General features: G+C 46.3%; 1 pseudogene; it reads left to right on the top strand.

Moving 5' to 3' along the window:
* Positions 1–2,230: 2,230 nt before the first annotated feature.
* LOC119621947 (small ribosomal subunit protein uS9-like) lies at positions 2,231–3,669 on the top strand (annotated as a pseudogene).
* The last annotated feature ends 11,508 nt before the right edge of the window (positions 3,670–15,177 follow it).

The following is a 15,177-nucleotide window of genomic DNA, read 5'->3' as shown; positions in this document are numbered from 1 at the left end:
ATTGTAGTGGTGGTTACACACATCTGCATATGTGATATACATACCAAATGCTGATTTTGACATGATACTCTGATAATGTGAGATGTGACTATTGGGGGAAACTGGGTGAAGATATTCAGTTCTCAAGATCCACATTGGGCCTGATCCAGCCCCTGTACAGGCTCTCAGATGGTGTATAATTCTACTTCCTGTGAAAGAGACAGGCAGAGGGACCAGGCCCTGGGAAGAAGGTGGGTTTGGCCCTGAAAAGGGGATTGGTGAGAGTAGGAGGGAGGGGACCCAGAAGGTGTGCTCTGTTTATTAGACACCTTTGTTTGTTTCCATATCTTGCCCACTGTCTACAGACTTATAATGAGTAACTAAATGAATGACATCAAAAGCTGAGCCCTTGGTATAAAACAGGCACTTTTCTTCAGTTCCAAAGTGCCAAAACCCATCCAATTGCCTCTGGACTCTGGTCCTCTGGAAGCTGGAAGGAGGACAATCATGCTTTTCCTAGAAGCTCCAGGTAAGCTGCCAGTGTTTTGGGCATTTCATCCCTGCAGCCCTTGCCTGGGCTGGACCTGCTGCCCCAGGTACGTGTTACAGTGCAGGAGCGTGGTATGTCAGCCCTGAAGCTTCCTGATGCGAGCCACTGAACGCTCAACTCAAAATGGCCTGAGCAATAATGAAAAGTATCCTTTCACATAAGAATTCTGGAGGTCAGGCAGTTCCAGCGTTGGTTGATTTCCCAGCAAAATTTGGTCATCAAGTGCTCAAGTTCTTTCTACCTCATCTTCAGTGGATTGGCTATCCAGCTTTTTCATATTTGCCAACCTGATACATAAAAATAGTATGTAATAAACAAGATATGTAAAAAATGGCATGTGATAAACAAGACACAAGTTTATTGACATTCTGGAGTAGTCACTAGTAGGCAGGGGTCTGAGAAAATACTTGGACTCTTCTTGCCCCAGAAAGTGTATCCACCAAATCAACTCCTGGGATCTCCAAACAGACTGGATTAAAAATGGAAAATAGCAAAGGATCTTGGCAGAGAATTCTGTCTGACTTAGTCAGATACAACAATTTTTTTTTTTTAAGTTCTTGTCTGGTTTCCTAAAACAAATTCTGATAAACACCCCTATAATCCAAAGTCAATTGAACACAGAAAGTTTAAGGCAAAGGAATTTCCCTACATCCTGCTGGGAAGAGGAATGTTTACAATCTCTGCACATGGCCTAACGCAGCTCCCCTAAGAACAGGCTTTCCTTGTTTCAATTTCATTAAAAGAGGAGCATAAGTACTCATTTATTTACTTATTTATTTACTTATTTATTTATTTATTTATTGAGACAGAGTCTTGCTCTGTTGCTCAGGCTGGATCTTGGGTCATTGAAGCCTCTGCCTCCCGGGCTCAAGTGATTCTCATACCTCAGCCTCCAAGTAGCTGGGATTACAGGTGAACACCACCATGACCGGCTAATGTTTGTATTTTTAGTAAAGATGGGGCCTCACTATGTTGGCCAGGTTGGTCTTGAACTCCTAGCCTTAAGGGATCTGCCCACCTCGGCCTCCCAAAGTGCTCACGCCTGTAATCCCAGTCTCTACTAAAAATATAAACATTAGCCAGGTATGGTGGCGTGTGCCTGTAGTCCCAGCTACTCGGGAGGCTGAGGCAGGAGAATCGCTTGAACTCAGTAGGTGGAGGTTGTAGTGAGCTGAGATGGCGCCATTGCACTCCAGCCTGGGTGATACAACAAGACCCTGTCTCAAAAAAAATAAATAAATAAAAATTATTTTATATTTGAGAGGGTCCCAGTTTAAATGCCATTTACTACCCACAGTCTTTAAATTTCCTTCCTTCCTTTCTTTTTTTCTTCTTCCCTGGTAACAAGCTGAGAGATTTAAGTTTCTTGACAAAGAAAATTATTAGGATTTTTTTTTCTTTTTTTTTTTTTTTTGGTGTGTTAACGTTGAGGGTGAAATGAGTGGATGAATGGTAGTGGAAGTATCCAAAATCAGTGGTTGCATCAGACAAGCCACTGAAAAATAAGAGGAATCTATCACTTGCTGGTTCCTTGTGTGTTATGGATCCAGTAACTTTTGGCTATATTTCAATACAGGAAATGGGAAGAACTCTAAGGCATTCCCCAGATGTTCTATAAAATGTGCGCATTAAAACATACAACACCGGCTTTTCCAGTTGTGGTGCTGCACGCTGAGGATCTCTTTATCTACGCCCATAGCCATGCGGTCCAAGGGCCTGCTGCAGTCCGTGCAGGTCTTTGGATGGAAGAAGATGGCCACAGCCATGGCGGGCTGCAAATGTGGCAATGGCCTCATCGAAGTGAATAGGCAGCCCCTAGAGATGATGGAACTGTGCATGCTGCGGTACAAGCTGCTGGAACCAGTTCTGCTACTGAGCAAGGAGTGATTTGCTGGTGTGGACATCCACGTCCTAGTGAAGGGTGATGGCCACATGGCCAAGATTTTTTTTTTTTTTTTTGAGATGGCGTCTCACTCTGTCACCCAGGCTGGAGTGCAGTGGCACGATCTCGGCTCACTGCAATCTCCGCCTCCCGGGTTCAAGCGATTCCCCTGTCTCAGCGTCCTGAGTAGCTGGGACTACAGGCGCGCATCACCATACCTGGACAATTTTTTGTATTTTAGTAGAGATGGGGTTTCACCGTGTTGGCCAGGATGGTCTTGATCTCCTGACCTTGTGATCCACCCGCCTCAGCCTTCCAAAGTGCTGGGATTATGGGCATGACATGACCCAGATTTATGCTATCTGTCAGTCCATCTCCAAAGCCCTGGTGGCCTGTTACCAGAAATACGTGGAAATGGCTTCCAAGAAGGTTAAAGATGTCCTCATCCAGTATGATTGGACCCTGCTGGTGGCTGACACCTGTCATTGCAAATCCAGAAAGTTTGGAGGTCCTGGTGCTTATGCTACCAAAAAACCCATCATGAATATCAGGGTCCACCTGTGTAATAAACAATGTTTGGATTTATATATATATGTATAAATGGCTTACGGATCACTTGACCTCAAGTGATCTGTCCGCCTAGGCCCTCCCAAAGTGCTGGGATTATAGGCATGAGCCACCGTGCCCAGCCCCTTCAACTTTTATTTTAAGTTTCAGGGTACATGTACAGAAGGTGCAGGTTTGTTAACTAGGTAAACGTGTGCCACTGTGTTTCGCTGCACAGATCAACTCGTCATCTTGGTATCAAGCCCAGCACCCATTAGCTAATCTTCCTGATGGTCTCCCTCCACCACCAGGCCCCGGTGTGTGTTGTTTCTCCCCTTGTGTTCATGTGTTCTCACCGTTTAGCTCCTACTTATAAGTGAGAACATGCGGTATTTGGTTTTATGCTCCTGCATTAGTTTGTTGAGGATAATGGCTTCCAGCTTTGCATGTTTCTGCAAAGGTCATGATCTCATTCCTTTTTATGACTGCAGGGGTATTACTTAAATATGCATAAAACGCTCACGGGGAACAGAGGAGAGGTGACCTCGGGTTGCACACTGAGTGGATGGGAACATCCTTATCTCAGATAAGCATACACAGACTGACTTACCCACCAGCTTCTCAAACCCAGAGACCTACTCTGCTTGCAAAGGTAATTTGAAATGGTCGTGTTATCTGTATAGTGGTGTCACTCTGGCTGAATGTCAATTAAAGTGATTACTTAAAGGCTGTTCACATTCACCTGATAGGGCTGGGAGTCCTGTGGGTGAGAGGTGGGGAGGGGATTCCTGCTCACCTTGAAATCCGAGCTCTGCACCAGGAAGCAGAGGTCAAAGGGCATCCCCTTCTGGAGGGGCATGTGCATCTTCCTCTCCTCGGGCCCCCATCTTCTTTTCTGCCTCGTGTTGCACACCACGTACCCTCCGTCTTCAAACCGAGGGTTGAAGTAGAAGGCAATGTCGTTTCCACTGAAGCCGGTCTGAAAGTCCACAGCAAACCTAGGCCCAGGGAAAGCAAATAGTCCTCTGTGGCATGGTTTATTGCCAGGGATAGGCACAGGAGGGCCTTGGCGCCTCTGCCCTGCATTTGTCTGGGATCCTGCATAGAACCTGCCTGGCAGAGACTGCTTGGTTGGCATCCTTTCTGTTTCTCTAATTTGGATCCAATGTAATTTTGTGCAATTATTGCATTTTGCCTTTACAGCATGATTTTCTAAAAATAAGTAGAAAATGGCTAAGGAAAAGTGCTGGCATGAGCAAACAAGAAGCATAGGTCTTGGAAAGTGATTACCAATTGATACCAAAGATGGAAGTTGTTAAGCACACCTAGAAGAGACAGCCTTCCGTGCCAGTGGACACTTGTTGGAGGCCAGCACTTGCCTGACTAAGTGGGAAAGAAGAGAACAACTGTAGAGAGCATGTGAAATTGGGGCCAGGCGCAGTGGCTCACGCCTGTAATCACCACACTTTGGGAGGCTGAGGCAGGCAGACCACTTGAGCCCAGGAGTGGAAGATTAGCCTGAGCAACAGAGCGAGATCTCATCTCTACTTTATACATACATATACATACACACATATATATATGCATATATACACACACACATATATACACACACATATATATACACACACATATATATATATAAAATTAGCTAGGCATCATGATGCATGCCTATAGTCCCAGCTGCTTGGGGGGCTGAGATGCGAGGATCTCTTGAGCCCAGGAATTCGAGGCTGCAGTGAGCTATGGTCGTACCACTGCACTCCAGCCTGGGTGAAAGAAAAGAGTCCCTGTCTCAAAAGGAAACAATTAATTAATTAAATGAATAAATGGAGAAGATTGCATTAGAAATATCTCTGCATGTATTTTTCCTTTGGAGTCCTTCAGCTTCATCCCTGTAGTCCTTTGGAAATTCCTGCCCCAAGGAAGGGAGAGGCAGAAAGCTCCTGAGAGGAGAGCGCCCTCTGAGGTAGGATCTGTCTCTGTTCCACAGGATGGGAGTGGGAAGCCCTCCTGGTGCTGGGAGGTGGGGGAGGCGGAGGGAAAGGGAGAGAGGAAGGGGTGGAAGATCAGAGGCTTGATCCTGATTCCCCTCGTTGCAGGGTTCACGGGGGATCGGGGCCTCCCTACCCTTGGCATCTCCTGGGGGCACTGCAGGCTCTCAGAGAAGTCCCACAGCAGCATGGCAATGGCAGAGGAGGTCACCAAGAATCTAGGTGGCCGAGCTGAGGTTGAGCTGGGATCTCCGAGGCCCAGAAGGTCTTAAGGAGAGGTCCCCTGGGAGTGAGGAAGAGAGGCTTCCGAGAGAGAGCCATGAGACCAGAGGCTCTTCTGTGGGCCCCGCAGACTTCAGCAGGCAGCCAGCCATGGTCACCCACCAAGCCAGGAGAGAGCTGCACACCCCTGTGCCACCTGGTCGGGGTGCCTCGGCAGGGGTCGGCCAGGCCTGCGTGAGGGTCTAGAGCCCTCCCAGCCCCTGAGAAGCCATGTGAGCTCCTCTGTGTTCCCAGTCAGCCCACCTTGGGAGGGAGGAGGGAGTGGGAAACTGCCCGGATACAATGTTAGTATTTTGAATTGACTTAGTAGTTTCCAGAAAAGGCCTTGAAATCAAAAGAGACCAAATTACTTTGGATGTTAATTTTCAGTATTTTCACGTCAGCAGAAGGAGAGCTTCAGAGTGGATGAGAGCAGTGATGGGAAATGGAGGAGGTTTGATTTTTGTAACTCTTAGTCACAGTGTGCAAGGTTCAACCCAGAACATAATCCTCCAACTCTGACCATCCCACTCCCTCCTTAGCCCGCCAGCTCCCAGGGCCCCATTCATCCCGGAGTCCAGGTTAATGGCGCCCCCGGCTGCAGGTTGTGCCTGCGGAGTGGTGTCCAGCAGCATGGGTTAGGGACGCATTGGGCCTCCCCTGAGCCAGGCATGTGAGCTTGGATGTTGTTGTCTGAACTAGCCCAGGCTCCCAGGCCCAGTGGTTTACTAAGGGATGAGGCTGGAGTGAAACGTTTCCATCCATTACACACACACACCTGCTTCCACTGGAGCTGAGAACAGTCCCATTGACGGTGATCTGAAGTCCGTCCTGGAGACCCCCTTGGATAGTCCCAGAAAAGGGGACGGCCTGCAGGGAGAAGGTGTGGCACCATCAGTCAGGTGGCCGGCCTCCCGTTTGCTCCCCTCCAGCGCTAGTCAGTGGCCGGCCTGGGTGTGACAGCGCCATGCGAAGGGATGGGGTGCGGCTATGACCAGCATAGATGAAGTCTCAGCCCCACGGGTCTTAGGGTCCTGTGTGGAGGCAGACACAAATCCAATTAGTTACTCAGTCTAAGCTTGTGATAAGGAGAAGCCTGGCCCTGAGAGGACGCGACAGGGAGCTGAGCTTGTGTGAGAGTCTGAGAGGCGGTGGAGGCTGCATCAGGAACGCACCAGGCTGAAGGCCTTCCTTCAAGGCAGGGAAGAGGCAGGCGGACGCCCTGGGCTGGTAAGGAACTAGGTAGTAATGGGGGCTGCTAGACCTCACGCCAAGCTCCCAGCAAAGCGCCCAGGGCCCTGGCTGGGGACTCAGGAGGCCCAAGGGAACAAAGGGACCCATCAAGGGTCTGCGGGTTCCACCGAGAGGGTCACCTGAGAGGCACAAGAAGAAGCCATGCCCCTCTCCCCACCACCACCATGTAACGATGGCCACCGTCACCTTTGCTCTCCTGGCCACCTTCAGCAGAGCCTCTTCCCAAGTGCCCTCTGCAGCCGTGGGGCAGCCCCCTCCTCTATTTCTGCCCCTGGGCTCCCCATTCCTTCCCTCAGGCCCTCAGCAGCCCCGAACCCAAGCGTAGTTTCCCCACCCATTCCAGGCCCCACGGGCTACCACTCTGTCAAATTCTCTTCCAGGGCTCTTTAAAGGAGCGATGGGCCATGGTGAGGATGCATCGCTTCAGAGTCAGGTCTGAATCCTAGCTCTGCTGCTCATGACCTGAGTGGCCTTGGGAAGCCTACTTCACCTCTCTCTGCCTCAGCTTCCTCATCTGTAAAATAGGAAGGTGTTTCTCCTACTGCATATGACTGATGATTTCGTGAGAAAAGGCCTGTGGTAGAAGAGACTGGCACATAGGAGATGCTTCTCCACTGCCACCCACCCTCCACCTTGGTCTCTCTGAGCAAAATTCACAAACTGGTACTTCCAGTTTTCAAAGTTTATTCCGAAATGCCTCATATCCAGTGTGGTTATATAACCCGTATTAAAGCACAGTTCTATCTCCTGGCTGATTTTCACATTCTTCAAGTTTTTAGTGTCTTCTCTAATATCTCCTTTAGGTCAATTTCCTACACAAATTAAATGCCTAAAGGAGCCAGGCAGGTGACGTGTTATGAGTCAGATGGCCAGGTAGGGAGTGGTGGGGACTGTGGCAAAGTAGACGTCACACCCCTCGCCTGAAAAGTCAACATCTACTCAGCGCTAACCAGTGATTACCATCTGGGCCCAGGATTGGCAAGCTTCCACATTTTTAAGATGAGACAGAAACCTGGATTTTTTTTTTCTGTAACATTTTCTAATTTCTTGGAGGAAAATTTTTGTCAAAACAGATTAAGTAAAAGTTCCTGGCTGGGCACAGTGGCTCACATCCATAATCCCAGCACATTGGGAGGCCAAGGCAAAACAATCATTTGAGCCCAGGAGTTTGAGGCCAGCCTGGGCAACATAATGGGACCCCCCATCTCTACAAAAATTTAAAAATTAGCCAGATGTGGTGGTGAACACCTTTAACCAGTTACTTGGGAGGCTGAGGTGGGAGGATCACTTGAGCCTGGGAAGTCAAGGCTGTAGTGAGCCACAATCACACCACTGCACTCCAGCCTGGGCAACAAAGGGAGACCCTGTCTCAAATGAAACTCCCCAAATTCCTATATTATAAAGATACACAGTGAAATATTTGCAATGGAATGGTATCTCTGGATTTGCTTCCACATATCTGAGGGTGAGAAGGGAAGCAAGCGAGGGAGGGTATAGGATGAAGCAAGATAGGCCTGGGTTGATCGTTGTTGGAGCAGAGTGATGGGTGTGTGTTGTTGATGGTACAATTCTCTCTGCATGTTTGAATTTCCTAAAATAACAAATTAAAAACACTGTGCAGGCCAAACAGAAAACACCGGCCGGGCGCGGTGGCTCAAGCCTGTAATCCCAGCACTTTGGGAGGCCGAGACGGGCGGATCACAAGGTCAGGAGATCGAGACCATCCTGGCTAATCTGGTGAAACCCTGTCTCTACTAAAAAAATACAAAAAACTAGCCGGGCGAAGTGGCGGGCGCCTGTAGTCCCAGCTACTTGGGAGGCTGAGGCAGGAGAATGGCGTAAACCCGGGAGGTGGAGCTTGCAGCGAGCTGAGATCTGGCCACTGCACTCCAGCCTGGGCGGCAGAGCGAGACTCCATCTCAAAAAAAAAAAAAAGAAAAAAAAAAAAAGAAAACACCCACCAGCCAAATTCAGCCTACTGGCCACTGCTTTCTGGTCTGTATTGTTGAGTTGTGTGACCACACGTAACCCTGGGAAACCCGTCCTAGCTCAGTGTACACACCTGGCTCCGTGAAAGCCCCAGGAAATCTGGGATCTGATTCAGATAGACTCTGCTCCCCATGGATTTGAGGGGGTGTCTTTTGTTGCCCCTCAGGTCAGATCTGAACTCTACCATTAAATACTTTAGTGACCTCAAGGAAATCACAGTTTCTCTGTGCCTCTGACTTCTCTTTCTTGTCCCTGTCTACACTAGCGGTGTGGGAGAAGGAGAGTCAGCCTGATCCAGTTATGGACCAGCACGGCCTAGGATCAGGAAGCCTGTTGTCCCTGAAACACGTCTGTGGAATATTTTTCCCTTTGCCTGTTTGTGGAGGCCTGTGATTCTCTCCAGAGCCTTTCACACTATCATGAGATACAACGCTGGAAATACACACCCTCCTGGGAAGCATGCGGCCTCCACTCAACCGTATTCACACCACAGCGTCTAGAACTGAAGGCAGAGCGTGATGGACACGGGCTTGCAAGTACACACAAGGCTTAATTAAGGAAGCCAGGAGGGAGAAAGAGCAAGTACAGATCATGGGGGCGGGACAGGGCAGGCTAATCTCCAAGGCAACAAGTTCCCCAAAAAAGTTCTGTGAGGTTTCAAAATGTCTTAAATGGTGCCCTCAAATTCTGAAAAACAAGATCATTTTATTTTATTTTATTTTATTTTATTTTATTTTATTTTATTTTGAGATGGGTTCTCCAGGCTGGAGTGCAGTGAGGGGTGTGATCATGGTTCATTGCAGCCTCCACCTCCTGGACTCAAGGGATCCTCCCACCTCAGCCTCCTGAATAGCTGAGACCAAATAGGTGCATGCCACCATGTCCCACTAATTTTTAAGTTTTTTTGAAGAGACGGGTTCTCCATATGTTGCCAGGGATGGTCCTGAACACCTCAAGTGATCCTTCTGTGTTGGCCTCTCAAAGGGCCAGGATATGAGATGTGAACCATCATGCCCGGCCTGAAAAATGAGATTTTAAATCGAATATCATTCTACAAACAAGGTTATTCATTGCAGCATTGTAATACAAAAGATTATAAAGCAAAGCACTGGAAAGAGCTCAAAAGTCTTCCAACAGTAAAAAGGTGAAATAAATTAGAGTATTTCCATAGAATAGGTTCTGTGTAGTCTTAAAAAGAAAAGAAAAAGAGGAAGACGGAACTCTGAGCACCGATATGGAATGATGCCATTTGTATAAAAAGTGGGTGGGGGAAGGCTATGGACTTGCATTTATTTATTTATAGATAAAATATCTCTGGAAGGATTTACAAGAAACTTGTAACACTGGGTATCAGTGGGCCACCCCCCAGAAACATCCACATTAGAATCCCGGGAAACTGTGAATAGAAGGACCTTTGCAGATGTGATCAAATTAATAATTTTGGCATGGGGAGATTGTCCTGATTTTACAGGTGGTCCCAGTGTAATCACAAAGATCCTGTAAAAAGGTGGCAGGAAGATCAGAGTCAGAGGTAGGAGATGTAACAACAGAAGCAAGAAGAAGCTGTCTTTGGGGTTTTTCTGTTTGTTTGTTTTGTGTTTTTTTTTTTTTTTTTTTTTTTTTTTTTTTGAGACAGGAACTCACTCTGTCACTCAGGCTGGAGTGCTGTGGCATGATCTGAGCTCACTGCAGTCTCCACTTCTCCAGGTTCACGTGATCCTCCCAACTCAGCCTCCCAGGTAGCTGGGACCACAGGCATGCACCACTACACCCGGCTAATTTTATTTATTTATTTACTTATTTGTTTGTTTATTTTTGAGATGGAGTCTTGCTCTGTCGCCCAGGCTGGAGTGCAGTGGCACGATCTCGGCTCACTGCAACCTCTGCCTCCCGGGTTCAAGCTATTCTGGTGCCTCAGCCTCCCGAGTAGCTGGGATTACAGGCACCTGCCACCACGCCTGGCTAATTTTTGTATTTTTCTTTATCTTTTTTTCTTTTTGAGACGGAGTCTTGCTTGTCACCCAGGTTGGAGTGCAGCGCGTGATCTCCCCTCACTGCAAGCTCTGCCTCCCAGGTTCACGCCATTCTCCTGGCTCAGCCTCCCGAGTAGCTGGGACTACAGGCGCCCGCCACCACATCCGGCTAATTTTTTGTATTTTTAGTAGAGACGGGGTTTCACTGTGTTAGCCAGGATGGTCTCGATCTCCTGACCTTGTGATCTGCCCGTCTCGGCCTCCCAAAGTGCTGGGATTACAGGCGTGAGCCACCGCTTCCAGCCCCTAATTTTTGTATTTTTCTTAGTAGAGATGGAGTTTCACCATGTTGGCCAGGCTGGTTTCAAACTCCTGAACTCAGGTGATCCGGCTGCCTCAGCCTCCCAAAGTGCTGGGATTATAGGCATGAGCCACCATGCCCGACCTTATCACAGGTTTTTTTTTTTTTTAAGAGACAGAGCCTCACTCTGTCTCCCAGGTTGAAGTGCGGTGGTGCGATCTTGGCTCACTGCAACCTCCGCCTCCCAGGTTCAAGCAAATTATTTTGCCTCAGACTCCTGAATAGCTAGACTACATGTGCACGCCACCACGTCTGGCTAATTTTTTTTGCATTTTGGTAGAAACTGGGTTTCACTGTGTTGCCCAGGCTGGTCTTGAACTCAGCTCAGGCAATGTGCCCACCTCAGTCTCCCAAAGCGCTAGGATTATAGGTATAAGCCACTGCGCCTGGCCTATCACAACGTTTTAAAAGTGAAAAGATATGTACATATAAATATTCCTTACATTTGTATCTACATTATTAAAAACCAAGAACCAGCTGAAGTATAAATGAGGGAACAGTTTAACACACATCAGTAAGACTGAAACTTGTTTATGCTAAGACAGAAAATATAAAATGATGTTTGCTAGGAGAATAACTGTTAAAACCATGCCCGTTGGCCCGGTGTGGTGGCTCCTGCCTGTAATCCCAGCACTTTGGGAGGCCGAGGCAGTTGGATCACCTGAGGTCAAGTGATCAAGACCATCTTGGCCAACATGGTGAAACTCCGTCTCTACTAAAAAGAGAAAAATTAGCCGGGCATGGTGGTGGGTGCCTGTAGTCCCAGCTACTCAGGAGGCTAAGGCAGGAGAACCACTTGAACCTGGAGATGGAGGTTGCAGTAAGGTGAGATGGTGCCACTGCACTCCAGCCTGGGCAAGACACTCTATCTCAAAAAAAAAAAGAATTCTATTGCCCAGATCAACAAACTAATTTTGCACCAACTGCCTTAATGAAGATAAAATAAATGAAATGAACCACTAAATTTAGTGCAAATGAGCAGAGCAGACAATCTATCAATCTGGCAATTTTGTTAAGAATAAAGATAGCTAATATTCATGGAGAGCTTGTTATGAGCCACGTCCTCTCCTAAATGTCTTACTTGTTTTAACTTCATCCTCCCAACAAATCTATGAGATTGATTCTAAAATTCTCTTCACTTAGAAACAACTGGGGCCTAGAGAGGAGATTTCTCTGTGCCATATGATGCCATTTCGTAGCAATTTCCCCCAGTAGAGCTTCTTTCAAACTTGGGGTCAATCCTCTCAAACCCCTTTGCTGCTTTATCAATTAAATTTCTACATGTTTCTGAATCCTTTGTTGTCATTTCAACAATGTTTACAACATCCTCACCAGTAGAATCCATCTCAGGAAACCACTTTCTTTGCTTATCTGTTAAAATCAGCTCCTCACCTGTTCACGTTTTATCATGAGATTGTTGCAATTTGGTCACATCTTCAGGCTCCACTTCTCATTCTAGTTATCTTGCGAGTTCTGCCACATCTGCGGTTACTTTCTCCACTGAAGGCTTGAGCCCCTCAAAGTCATCCAGGGTGGTTGGAATCAATTTTTTCCAAACTCCTGTGAATGTTGCTATTCTGACCTCCTCATGAAGGTTCTTAATGGCATCTAGAATGGTGACTCCTTTCCACAACGCTTTCCATTTACTTTGCACAGATCCATCAGAAGAATCACTATCTATGGCAGCTTTAGCCTCACAAAATGTATTTCTTACCTAAGAAGACTTGAAAGTCAAAATCACTCCTTGAACCACGGGCTTCAGAATGCACGTTGTGTTGGTGGCGTGAAAACAGCATTCCTTTCCTTGTGCATCTCCACCAGAGATCTTAAGGAGCCAGGTGCGTTGTCAAAAAGAAATAGTATTTTGAAAGAATTCTTTTTTCTTAGCAGTAGGTCTCCACAGTGGGCTTTAAATATTCAGCAAATCATGCTGTAACCAGATGTCTTCCAGGCTTTGTTGTTAAATTTACAGAGCACAGGCAGAGTAGATTGAACATAATTCTTAAGGGCTCTACCATTTCTGGGATGGTGAACAACGGCTTCAATTTAAAGTCACCAGCTATACTGGCCTCTAAGAAGAGAGTCAGCTGTCCTTCGAAGCTTTGAAGCCAGGCACTGACTTCTCGTTTCTAGGAGGAAAGTCCTAAATGGCATCTTCTTCCACCTAAAGGCTGTTTCTTTTACATAGAACATCTGTTGCTTAGTGGAGCCGCCTTTATCAATGATCTTAGTTAGATTTTCTGAAAAACTTGCTATGGTTTCTACATCAGCACTTGCTGCTTCAACTTTGTACTTTTTTTTTTTTTTTTTTGAGATGGAGTTTCGCTGTGTCGCCCAGGCTAGAGTACAGTGGTGCAGTCTCGGCTCACTGCAACCTCTGCCTCCTGGGCTCAAGCAACTCTCCTGCCTCAGCCTCCCGAGTAGCTGGGATTACAGGCACATGCCACTGAGCCCAGCTAACTTTTGTATTTTTAGTAGAGATGGGGTTTCACCATGTTGACCAGGCTGGTCTTGAACTCCTGACCTCAGGTGATCCACCTGCCTCGGCCTCCCAAAGTGCTGGGATTACAGGTATGAGCCACCATGCCTGGCCTAATTTTTGTGTTTTTAGTAGAGACAGGGTTTCACCATGTTGGCCAGGCTGGTCTTGAACTCCTGACCTTGTGATCTCCCCTCCTCGGCCTCCCAAAGTCCTGGGATTACAGACGTGAGCCACCGCCCAGCCAACCTTGCACTTTCATATTATAGAGATGACTTCTTTACTTAAACCCCATGAACCAATGTCAGCCTCTTGGGTTCAAACGATTCTCCTGCCTCAGCCTCCCGAGTAGCTGGGATTACAGGTGCACATCACCATGCCCAGATAATTTTCATATTTTTAGTAGAGATGGGGTTTCACCATGTTGGCCAGGCTGGTCTCGAACTCCTGACCTCATGATCTGCTTGCCTCAGCCTCCAAAAGTGCTGGGATTACAGGTGTGAGCCACAACGCCCACCTGTCTTTTCATTCTTAACAGTGTCACTGGCACAGCTGACATGTTTCACTTTAATGAAGTCCATCTTATTCATTTTCTCTTTTGTAGATGGTGTTTTTGTGCTGCATCTAAAAACTCATTGCCAATCCCAAGGTCACCTAGATTTTCCCCTATGTTATGAAACTTCTAGAAATTTTCTAGTTTTGTGTTTTTCATTTAAGTCTATGACCTGTTTTGAGTTAATTATTGGGAAAGGTGTAAGATCAGCATCTATATTCATTATTCCACATGTGGTTGTCTAGTTGTTCCAGCACTACTTGTTGAAAAGACAATGTTTTCTCCATTAAATTGCCTTTGCTCCTCTGCCAAAGATCAGCTGACTCTATTTGTATGGGTCTATTTCTGGGGTGCCTATTCTATTCCATTTACCTATTCTTTCACCAATACTTCACTGTCTTAATACATACAGGAGACAACATATACAAAATAGGAAGTCATCTATAAATGAGAACAAAGTTCTTGTATTTTTTCTCCCCAAAGCATTTTAACCAAACATTTTGGTGTAAACAATAAAAATGTCAACAAATTTGTTCAACTGTAACAGAAAACAAAAGCTTACAAGAGAACGTAGAGCTCAGAGTTTCTACTCACTGTTCGTTAGATAAATGGTTTAAACAGACTGAAATCCTGATAAGCCGCTTGAATCATAAAGAATCTATGAAATATTATGGAAGCATTTTCTAACTTGTTTCTGAAACCTCTGGAAAAAACTCCTCATGTATTAATAGAAGCTAACCTTCTTTAGAGAAATAAAAATAGAACTGTACGTTTCATTACATGTATACATTTGTCTTTCACATACTTGTAACTCAGAAAACCATGCTTTCACAAATATAATAATAGAAATACAATAATATTAGCAATCATAACATCCATGAAACTGTACAGAATAAACCGACCAAATGCTGTCTCTTACACCCTAGAACCCAGGTTCTGGTCAAGGCTTTTCTTGGTTGTATGAACTCACCTCATGAACCTGTCATAAGTCTCAAAAGAGATACTGTAGACAAAAGCGTCTTGTAAACTGTGTAAGCCTGTAGATATGTGGTTCATCTAAATCAAGGCACTTTAATGACTCATAACTGCCCCCTCAGATGCTCCTTTCTCGATTCTTAAACAACTTATATTTCCAAGTCCAGTTCAAAAGTGATATTCTCGACAGCCTCCGCATCCCACCTGCCCATCAGGCAGAACGAATCCATCTCCACTCTAGTATTATGCTCTCGTAACTCTTGGCTCTTCATCAGTTCATTCAAGGGTATAAAGAGCAGTTAAAATATGTCAGGCATGATGCTATGCACTGGAGAAAAAAATCTTAAATGTGTAAAGCTTACAAAGATTTTCACATACAGT

The sequence above is a fragment of the Chlorocebus sabaeus genome, chromosome 16 (genome assembly GCF_047675955.1).
Source record: "Chlorocebus sabaeus isolate Y175 chromosome 16, mChlSab1.0.hap1, whole genome shotgun sequence".
Taxonomy (NCBI): domain Eukaryota; kingdom Metazoa; phylum Chordata; class Mammalia; order Primates; family Cercopithecidae; genus Chlorocebus; species Chlorocebus sabaeus.
The sequence above is the reverse complement of the archived record's forward strand: the minus strand, read 5'-3'. Positions and strand labels throughout refer to the sequence as shown.